Genomic DNA, 11,737 nt, shown 5'->3' on the forward strand with positions numbered 1-11,737 from the left:
GCGACGGGAGCCTCTTTTCCACCTCTACCTTGGGACATGTCGCTCATTGACGGAGAAAGTAGCAAAACTCGAGCAATAGGTGGCAGTCCAACATAAGTACTGCGATATAGTTTGCCTACATTGCCACCCTGTAAGCTCATATTGTTGCCCAAAAGTTTAAGATTGACCAAATCATCGTCGCGCTTTAGCTGTCTAGCTTCAACATCCCCGTCACTACACCTCCTCCTACTACTTTGACCTCCTAGCCCCCAACCCAGCACAGCGGACCGTGGAAGTTAACTCTGGTGACTTTTTACTGTAGTTTTTTTTTTATTAAACATTTGTGCATTTAAAAAATTTCCCCACTTATACATACATTTTCCATATTTATTTTAAATTAATATTCTTCTTTATCAATTAATCTACTTAATTAAATTTAACCAAACAAAATTATTTTGTTTTGAAATTCAGATTATAAACAATTTAAAAAATAAAATAAATAAAAAAAAGGTTTGTGCGACTCAATAATTCGTTGTTGCAATGAACGATCTTTTCATCGTTATGTTCTTACGGCACAAAACCTTTTGTCCCTCTAGTCTATATGCAACCAGTCCTATTTCGTGGAGAATATAGGTATGCGACGAATAATCTTCGTCCCTATTTGTTTTAGGCGACGACCTCGTTATTCGTCACATAAGAAACCTTTGTCCCTCAAAACTTTATGCGACAAAGAATCTCTTCGCCATTTCCGCCTTGTGCCAAGAAACCCTTTGTCCCTTTAATCTTCATGTGATGAGTTTAGTATCGTCATAACCATAGGTATATGCGACGAATTGTCTTCGCCTCTATTAATTTGAAGCGACAACATAGTTATTCGTCACGTATAACTGTTTGCACGATGAAGTGTTTTCTTTTCGCCGCGCAATACCTTTCTTTACGAGCCTTACACAACCAACTTGGGGTGACGAAGTTTTCATCGTTTATAATTTTAGGTGACAAATTTCTTATTTACACGACGATTTCTTGCTCATCATGATAACTGTTTTATGTATAGTGTAACAACATTGTTTGGTGTTCTCCTAACCTAACCAGTTGGGGAATGAGTGTGGATGCAAATTTTCATCGTCTTCTCCTTTGATGAAAATGCACCTGCAAAATAATAATACCTAAGATTAAGGCCAAAAGCCTCACGCAACCACGATGAATGGGAAGGGCTTTGGCTGAAGAATCTCCAATGCCAAAGTTAGAATTTGAGAGAAAATGTGTTTCGAAATTTTTGAGGAGAGAATGAATTAGCATTTTAGTGGGGAAAATGTGGTTGTTTATAGGGGTGTGGCCAGGCCTATTTGGAGAATAGGGTCGGGCCATTTTGGTGGAATTAGGGATTTAATTGCAAGATATTATGTGAAATAATATCTTGCAATTAATCTAGGCAATCAATCCTAATTTAAATAGGATAATTAGGAGTTACCATTTGAGTGGGGATGTGATGAGGAGTGATGAGAAGGATTTGAATAAATACCATTTTGATCACCTTTGACTCTTCCTTGATTAAGCCAAGGTTGTCCGTTGTATGCGTGTGGGAATCCCGGTACGCCTTGAAGGTAATTTTGTCCTTTTAACCCAAAAGTCCACGTGTCGTCTCCATAATTTTCTTGATTATTTTTTCCTCCACAAATGCCCTCACACCTGTTGGGCTACTCGCAAGAAAGAGCAACAAATGTAGAGTTCTTCCCTTACTTTAGGAAACATAATATTGTTTCCTATTTTGATGTAGATTCCCACATTAATTGGAAATTAGATCCTTCTAGGAAAGGGAAATAAATTACTTCTAAAGTCTATTTAAGTCTACCTTAAGTAGATGATTAAATCAACTTTAGAGAGCAATTTATTCTAAGCTATACGAGAAAGAAAGCTAAATGATATTTGTTCCCCCTTCCTTAGCAATCTTCTACACTTGCCCATGCAAAATGATCATCTGCCATTGCTTTCTTCGTCTTCACGCCACACAAAGGTAAGAAAAAAAAAATTAATTTCCTTGTCTTCTTAATTTTTGGGAGCCTTTGGACTTGAAATTTGGCTTGACGGGGGTTGAGAATGTGTCAAGCCATGACATTGCTGCCATGGGTGGCTTGCTACTGTTAGCTTGGTGTGGCAGTGGCTAGCTGGGCCAAGGGCGGCTCGGCTTGGGCCGAGCTAATTGAAGCGCAAAAGGCGCTGGGCTGGGCCTGGCGCAGGCCATGCATGCAAGCAGCAGGTTAGGCTTTGGGCCTAACCTGATGAGGTGGCGTCAAGGAGGCATGGGCCTCTTAGTTTGCTAGGCTCGAGCCTATTGTGTAGAAAGAGAGAAAGCGAGAGATGCGGGGCACCTGCCCCCCTTCCAACTAAATTGGGTTAAGATGTCTTTGGGCTAATAAAGAAGGGACCAGGCTGTGGGGCCTAGTGTGACTGCTGGGCTCCTGCGTTCTTGGGCCTGTGGCTGGTTAGTCTTTGGGTTGTGGGGCCTGGTGCTCTTGTTGTTGGTTTTTTTATGTAATTGTCTAATGATTCTTCCTGGTGTCTTTGTAGAATTTCCTCGAGTATGTTTTCTTTAAGCCACAAGGATGATAATGGTGTACTGCCATTATATCGTCTAGGTGAGTCTTTCAATAAAGTGGGCTACTTCAAGGTTACTCACTTCAAAATCAGTTCCGATGAATCATTCAAAGATTCCTTCAAGCGTATAGGCATGCTATTCCGTTTGGGGTGCGTGTGAAGCGTGTCAAGAAGAGTAATAGTCGTAAGCCATATGATAAGGCTCGAAGAGCCATCAAATTTCATCACTACTACGTTGTGTTGGGATTTACTTTCCCATAATGTGTTTCTTCTAAGAAGTGCTTTGCTCCATGAAATGTGCTTCCGCTCAATGTTCTCCAAATGCAGTCCGGGTAATTATGGGTTTCCTCAATTTAAGCCAATTCTTTTACTTGGATTTGACCATCAACGAATTCTGGTACTTATTTAACATATGCCATATTGATGGAGTTGGGCAGCTGCGATCCCACAATAGGCTCTTTGATCCCGCAATAGGCTCTTCGATCATTCAAGCAAGGGAGATCATGATCGGACCAAGGAGATTTTGGAGATAAGTGAAGAGTGGGAGTCTAATTCTTCCTCTGAGTTCCAGTAAGTAGACTGCTTAGTTTTTAGGCTGCTTTGCGTTTTGCTGAGTTGCTCTCTAATTTGTTGATTGTCCTCCTCTACTTATGTAGATTCGGAATTCGGCTCAACTTCTAAGGCTTTTCCAGATATGAAGAAGGTGTATGTCACTTTGGGTATCCCCAATGAGTGCCGTGAATGGCGTTGGCTGCTTAGTCCTATTCGCCAAGAGAAAGGTAGGCTGCCTCCGAGAAAGGAGATAAAACGGATCAAGGTGAAGGCATTAACTCGTTCAATCGTTGTTGTGGAGCCTGTTGGGAATTAAGGTGGAAAAAAGAGATCTTCACCGCCTACTCAAGAGATGTCGATTAAGAAAAAGTCAAAGACTTCCTCTGCTGTTCGTGAGGATTCGCATGTTGGCCTTAGGCTTGTGATTGACTTAACTTCTTCCAAAGGGAAAAAAGATAGGGCTACTAGATCTAAGTCGGTGATGCCTTCTATGGCAAAGGTGGTTAGTTCGATTGATGATAGGATTGCTCAGATAGAGGTCTCGTCATGCCCCCAGTATTGAAATCAGTGCCAAGACGTTTGTTAGGAGCTAAATCTCGTTCACCTTTGGAGAGGCTTGCTACTATAAAGAGCGGTAAGGTAGACTCTATTGCTAAAGTGGCACAAGGCCCACTCCTATTGATGCTGAGAGTGATTCGTCTGCTGACAAAAGAGGAGACTACTCGTATGGGCAGTTGTGAGAAATCTACCAAGCTTGTTTCTGGGGAGGCTGCTGAGATCTGTGCACTTTTGAAACCATATCTGCTTGAAGACATGGACACTTGTGCCAAGTTTGTCAATGGTGTTGGAAGGGTTATTTGCCCAATTTTCTTTACAAAGCATATGACCGAGTATAGGATAACTGCTCTACTTGCAATGATGCAGAAGACAACTATTTTAGTAGCCGAGTTTATGCTCTTTGACCAAGAGGATAGCAGGGCTGCTAAGGAGGTGGCAAAAGCTATGGCAGATGAAGCTTATTCTTCTGCTGAAAATATCAAGAGGTTAAAGTCTGAGCTCGCCGCTTTAAATGGGTCTAATTTCTCTGCCCATACTTCTCTACAGCTTGAGATTGCTCTTCAAAAGATCATTGACTTGAAGATTGGGTTTGACGTAATTCAAGTTATGTATGAAAGTGCAGAGAATGGGATCGGATGTCACATACCTTAGATTCAAGATCTTTAGCATGTTGTTTCTGAGCTTCATTCCGTTGTTTACGCCAAGGATGAAAAGTTGATTGCTGCTTATAACCAAGTGATCCACTTCAAGAAGATTGTTGATTGGCTCGAGCCCCAAGTGTTGGAACTCTAAGGTACGTTGAAGATCAATGAAAGTCTAAAGAAAGAAGTGGATGAGCTGCAGCGCGTCCGTGCTGGTCTGCTCAAGGAGAATGAGCAGTTGAAGGGTAAAAAGGTTGGGTTCGAGGCTTCGCTTGTTCATACTCAGGCCAACTTCTATAAGCTGGGTTATGTAGATTATCTCTTTGGTAAGCCATCTGACTTTGAGTTTGCTGGGAAAGACTTTGAGACCTTTTCTATTTCTCCAAAAGACTTGTTTGCCTTTACTTTTGAGGCCTCTATTGGTGAAGTAGTCGAAAAGGTTAGTGTCTAGGCTAGAGCAGACGGGGGTTAAACGTCGGATAATGTCGCTGCTAAGAGCGGCGCGACTACTAAAGGTGTGACGGCCAAGTAGTCGTGGGATGTCCAAGTTACTGAAGGGTAATCTTCTAGTAGCCTTTAGGATTTTCTTTGTTTTCCTTGTTGCTTTTGTTTTTCTTGAAATCCTTTGGCCTTTCTATTTGTTTATCAATTTTGCTAAAAAATTTAATAAACTCGCTTTCTTCGCTTTTCTACATCTTAGCTTCTTTTATTTACGCTTAACCTTTGACTTACAGACCAGCGACAGACGCACTACTTTTCTATAATTAAGCAGACAGGCTCGCGTAGCCTATACAGCCGTAGGTGTTGGTGTAGAATTTTTGCAAAGTTGTTAGCCATAGGGTCGGCAGCCAGATGTTTTACTTACAGAAGCATACGAGTTCGCGTAACCACTTGGCTATTAACCTTGGCTTTCTTCAATCCTTTGAGTTGTATGGTCTATAATACAACATACTAAAGATTTTTGGGTCAAGAAATTCGCTAACCTTTTGTATCAAAAGTACGCGGTTGTATGATATTTCGTAGGCAAAGGTCTGAGAAAACTCTTTGCTCTTTATGTAACCAATCCCGTAAGTTGCATAACAAGTATCACAACACTTTAGGAATTAGTGTAGATCTTAAATGATCATCCACGCTTGGTAGAGGTGAAGCTTATCAACTGCATAGCATGTCGGTAGTGGATAAAGCTTCGTATATGCACGCTAACTTAGTTTAAAGCTTTCTAAACTACAATCTTTCCATGGGAAGTGTGCCGTCAACCAAGTAGTTTATAATGAAATCTTGCCAATTTGGAGTTGTACTAACCTGTGACACCTAGGCTGTCAGCACCGCATTTATGCTTGTCTTATGTAGATACTCTATTAGAATATAGTGTTTGAGTTGATAGTCGAGGGCGGAGCCTAGGCCAGTTAGCTCATCAGCGTGGGCGTTGTCTGCCCGTGGAACTTCAGTAAGGGTGTAAGTCTGAAACGCCTCAATATGCTTTCGTACCTTCTTTAGGTATTGTGTTATCTTTGGATGCTTTGCCATGTACTCCCCAATAGTCTCGCTGGTGATTAGCTAGGAATCAAAATGAATTGTAAGCTTTTTCATTGCCAAGTTTTTTGCCATTCGAAGGCCTGCTAGTAGGGCTTCATACTCTGCTTTGTTATTGGATGCTTTGAAGCCTAGAGTGATTGCTTACTTGAGCATTAAACTGTCTGGGGTGACAAAGACCGTGCCTGCTTCCGAGCCCTTATAGTTGGATGCGTTGTCGACATGTAAATGCCAAAAGTCTCCATCGGGCGAAGCAAGCGTGGTTAGGGTGTGCTCGGTTACCTCTAAAGTCTCATTGAGACTTTCTGTTGCGTCGCCTAAGCTAGGCGTGAATTATGCTATCAAGTTTACCAAGGCTTGGGCCTTTATCATCGTGCGAGGTCGAAAAACTAAGCCGTATTGGCCAAGTTCCAATGCCCACTTCATTACTTGTTGAGAAGCATCCAAACCATGTAAGATTGATCGTAGAGGATATTGAGTCATGACGATGACTGCATGAGCTTGAAAATATGGTCTGAGCTCCACAACAACTTGTGCCAAAATTAGTTTCTTGATATTCAGATATCTGGTTTCCACATCAAGAAGAGCTGTAGAAGTGTAGAATACCAGCAGTTAGGCCCTCAGCTCTTCTCATATGAGGGTAGAGCTTACTGCTACTTCTGAGACTGCCAAGTAGATGTATAAGTCCTTCGCTGCTTCCAGCTTAGATAGTAAGGGAGGTGATGTAAGTTACTTCTTCAGGTCTTGGAAAGCTCTTTCGCACTCATCATCCCATTTGTCTTGTTATGCCTTTTTATTGCCTTGAAAAAAAAGCTTGCATCGATTGGTGGATTATAAGAGGAAGCGATTGAATGCGGTTGCTCGCCTAGTCAAGCTTTGGATCTCATTCAAGGTAGTTGGAGACTTCATCTCTAGGATTGCTCGTATCTGCTTGAGATGTGCTTTAATTCCTTGTTAGGTTACTAGATACCCTAAGAAACTGCCTGAAGATACTCCGAACTTGCATTTGGCAGGATTGAGCTTTATCTTGTACTTGCTAAAGATGTCGAAAGTTTCCACCAAGTTGTCGATGTATTCTGATTGTTGCTTGCCCACCATAATGTCGTCGACGTAGATCTCTATAGTTACTCCAAATTACTTTTTGAACATCATGTTTACCAATCGTTGGTAAGTGGCTCCCATGTTCTTGAGGCCAAAAGGCATGACCTTGTAGTAGTTAGTGCCTCACTCGATCACGAACGTGGTTTTCTCCTTGTCGAGCTCATGCATGGCTATTTGGTTGTAGCTAGAGTATACATCCAAGAAACTGAGCAGCTGGTTCCTAAAAGTTGAATCTACTAGTAGATCCATTTGGAGAATTGGATAAGGATCATTCGAGCATGCTTTGTTGAGGTCGGTGTAGTCTACGCAAACCTTTCATTTACCCTTCTTTTTCTTCATTACTAGCACGACGTTGACAAGCCATGCTGAGTGTGCTACCTCTTCTATAAATCTGGTTTCTAATAACTTGTCGATTTCCACTTCGATGATTGACACTCGTTCGGGTGCAAAATGTCTTCTCTTTTGGATCATCGGTTTGGCAACGAGGTCGATGTGCAACTTGTGGCAAGCTATCTTGGGGCCAATGCTGGGCATGTCGAAAGGTGACCATGCAAAGACATCACGATTTTCCTTAAGGAAAACAGTGAGCTGATTCTAGCAGTCTTCTCCGGCTGCTGGGGATCAAGAATGATGTACTCGGTATCCTCTTCGGGTTTCCATCATGTCTCGCCTACTAGTGCGTTGATTTGGACACCATATTCTTGATCCGTCTGTTATAATTGTTATTTGGTAGCTTCATCGTCCATTTGAACCTCGGTAGCCTCTACAGGGGTAAAGGTCTTCTTTTTTATTCCTTTAGTACTTACACAGTGCATCGTCGAGATGTGGCCTAGTTAGACTTGATTTCTCCTCTTCCTCCTCCCAGGATGTGAAATCAAATTTTTTGATACTTAACGAAGGTTGCGGCTTCCAGCTTTATCAGCCAAGGTCGCCCAAGAATCCTATTGTACGGAGATGGGTCGCTTACTATCGGGAACATCTACTTTGAGACAACTGACGGTGTTCTCACGTCAAGTGTAATGTTGTCGATGACAGTTGAGATGTGTCCGTTGAATCTGGTGAGTACCTTATCTCGGCGTATGATTATGCTTTCCAGGCCCATTTTCTGAATTACTAAGAGCTGAAGTAGGTTGACCGCACTTCTGTTATCAAACATTATTTTATTGACTGTAGCGTGGGCTAGTTAAACAGATACCACTAGTGCATCATCGTGTGGGAAGTCGACGCCTTCGGCTTCCTACTTGGTGAAGCCAACGATAGGTCCAGGTTGGGTGTTGATTACTGGACCTGTGAGACTAGTAAAGCTCGCTGGATTTTCCTCTTCTTAGAGTTTTTGGTGGCACCCAAATGCTCGGATTCAGCAAAGATGCCATTGATCCGAATCGTCTTGGTTGGTAGTTCTTCGTCTACGTCTATGTTCCTTCTAAGCTACGTAGCTAGCTTGTCTAAGTATCTGTCGACCTTGCCTTCTTTCAAGAGTTTCTCTAGATAATTCTTCCAGGTGTAGCAATCGTCAGTTGTGTGACCGGGACCTCAATGGAATGCGTAGTACTTGGTGTGGTCCAACTTGGAAGTATCTCCCTTTGATTATATTGGCAGCTTGAATCATGGATCACTTTTGATGTTGCAGAGGATTTGGTAGATCGGGATCGAGAACTTAGAGTAGTTCTTGGGCGCCAAGCCTTCTTTGGTCATGGACCAGTCCCTATGCTTGACCTCCTACCTACTTTTTTTGTTGTACTATTTCCCATTCTCCTTCCTTTGAGCTATTGTCGATCTTCTTTAAGGCTGCTCAAGTGCCTTGTCTGCTCACCAAGCCTCGTCCTAAAGTGCATGTTTCTCTGCCAAAGTTAGATCTTCATTCATGATCAATTCTCCGAACAATGGGTGGTCTGCTAGGAGTCCATTTTGGAAGTCCGCACTAGTTATCGAGTAATCGCATCTGACTATCTTTGCCTTTTCTGCTTTGAACCTTTTCACATAGTCGTGAAGCGACTCCTTTGGGTTCTTCTTGACGTTGAACAAATGGTCGGACTTCTTCTTGATCGAGCAGTAAGATAAATATTCCTTGGTGAAAACTAAAGAAAGCTTATCGAAACTCCGGATAGATTGTAGCGGCATGGTGTGGAACCAATCTTGCACCTCGCCTTACAAAGTGGTGGCAAATATCTTGCACGTGAGAGCGTCGTTGTTTCGATAAAGGACCATTGCGTTTCGATTGTGCTTCAAGTGTCTCTCCGAGTCTCCATCTCCTTTGAATGATGTGAAATATGGCATGCTGAACTTACGTGGAGGCTCTGCCAGCTCGATCTTATCCGTGAAGGGTAACCTGCTTATGTTAGCCATGTCTCATTGTAATGCCTTCTCAGTGACCTCGTTGCATTGGAAATCATGCAATCACTCGATTAAAAGCCTTTCTACTTCTCCTTGAATTTGCCTTTGTTAGGGGTAGCAGAGTTCTCGGCTGCCCTCGATTGTGATCTGATGGTCTAGGCTGCTATTCCATGTGTTCGGCTCGTCTATACTGCGGCTACGATGTAAGTGGTATGTTCCAAGCAGGCGATCGAATATCTCACAAGCTGCCGGTTGAACTTAAGCCGAATTAACTGTTTCTCTCTATCCATTGTGATGCCTACTCCGATATAAGGTGAAGGATGCTCCTTACTGTCCTAGCCGCGAATGAACACTTCACCTATAAGGTTGCTTATGTTGATTATCGGAGTATGGCCCCAACCGTGAATGTATGCTCATCTGTGGGCCTAGCCGAGAGTACACGTTCCTCTGCGTGCTAAGACGAGAGTATATGTTATCTCTAGGGCCTAGCCGAGAGTACACGTTCCTCTGCGTGCTAAGACGAGAGTATATGTTATCTCTAGGGCCTAGCCGGAAGTGTACAATGCCCAAACGCTCAGTTCGTGGCTGGTCGAGGGGCTGCTTGCCGGGAAGCTGCGGGAGAGGTTCGTCGTCTGCCCTTACCCTACTTCGGGACACCTCGTCTGGGGCACGTCGCATCTTGGTACGCTGCAAGAGTTGATTCACCAAGGTTGTTTGTTGTGCGAAGGTGCTTTTCAACTCTATGACTTGTTAGGACAAGTGTGTTCGCCATTTGGGTTAGAAGAGCTTGGACGGTATGCGTCTCCTTGAATAATGGAAGTATAGTGGACTCCAAGCGCGAGATTTAAGTTGGGATATTACAAATCTACGGAGAAATGGGGTGAAAATATCCCTAGTTCAATCGTCGATCCAGAAATCTGAAGACCGGAATGCCACAAGAGTGGGTTGGATCTTAGATTTAACCGCAAAAGCAGGTCAGGCCATTGGTGTAGGCTGGACCACATGCGTGGGCTGCCCCGCGTGTGGTGCACGTAGGTGTTGGGCTTGGGCTCGACTTTAGAGTGAGCTGGGCTGCTCGAATTACTGCAACTACTTGGGCCTCAGTTGCCATTGCAGCACCATGTGCTGTTGAATCTGGGCTGGCTGCCTTATGGCATGCGCTTGGGCCTGCCGCTACGAGGTGACCTACTCTCTATGGGTAGTGGGCTTGCCGAAGGTCACTGTCGTGGTTGCTACCACGGTGGTGCCTCGTAGAGGTGATATTGCTCCACTTGTTGTTGCATTAAACCTCGTGGATCGCCGTGGTCCAAATCCTTAAACGTAGGAAGTTCTGTTCGTTGTGGTTTCTGAATTTCTAGTCATTATACTTTTCTTTTATGTTTATTCAAAGATTTTTTATAAAAAAAAATTCTAGGAATAAGAACATACAAAAAATCTACAAATGAACAAGAAATGAGAAACTTTGAATGCAAGAGTGTTCTTCGAGCATGTGAATCAAGACTCTCAATGAAAGCACCAATTTGTGGATGCAAATTTCCGTCGTCATCTCCTTTGACGAAAATGCACCTGCAAAATAATAACACCTAAGATTAAGGCCAAAAGTCTCACTCGCCCACTGGATTTGGGGGGAGGGGGGCTTTGGTCGAAGAATCTCCTATGCCAGAGTTAGAATTTGAGAGAAAATGTGTTTGGGAATTTTTGATGAGAGAATGAATTAGCATTTTAGTGGGGGAAATGGGACTATTTATAGGGGTGTGGCTGACTCTATTTGGAGAATAGGGTCTGACCATTGTTGGTGGAATTAGGGATTTAATTGCAAGATGTTATGTGAAATAATATCTTGCAATTAATCTAGGTAATCAATCTTAGTTTAAATAGGATAATTGGGAGTTACCTTTTGAGTGAGGATTTGATGAGGAGTGATGAGAGGGATTTGAATAAATATCATTTTGATCACCTTTGACACTTTCTTGATTGAGCCGAGGTTGTCCGTTAGATGCGCGTGAGAATCCCAATGTGCATTTCGGGTAATTTTGTTATTTTTACCCAAAAATCTACATGTTGCCTCTATAATTTTCTTGATTATTTTTTACTCCACAATGAGTACTGAATTATTTGTCTTGATTGGCTGGCTTATATACCAAGTTTTGGTTCCAAGGGCTACTTGGTAAGTTTGTGTGGTAAAACTTGGTACATTGAAAAAACAGCTGACCGGAAGAAAATACATAAGCTAGAAGCAGAATCCAATCAGAACTCCATTTTTATTTTACAGGTTTGGTAGTCCGCATGAGTGATTAATGCTAACAATAGCCGTGATTTTAACACCAATTAGATAATTGGTCATTATTAACCTCTGTTCAAAAATAAAACTGATTGTCATAAAGTGCTTTGTCAACGAAGGTGTCTACTTTTTCTAGTTTCCTTTGGCCAACAAAGTGTCCATT

Source organism: Pyrus communis, chromosome 12 (assembly GCF_963583255.1).
Source record: "Pyrus communis chromosome 12, drPyrComm1.1, whole genome shotgun sequence".
NCBI lineage: Eukaryota > Viridiplantae > Streptophyta > Magnoliopsida > Rosales > Rosaceae > Pyrus > Pyrus communis.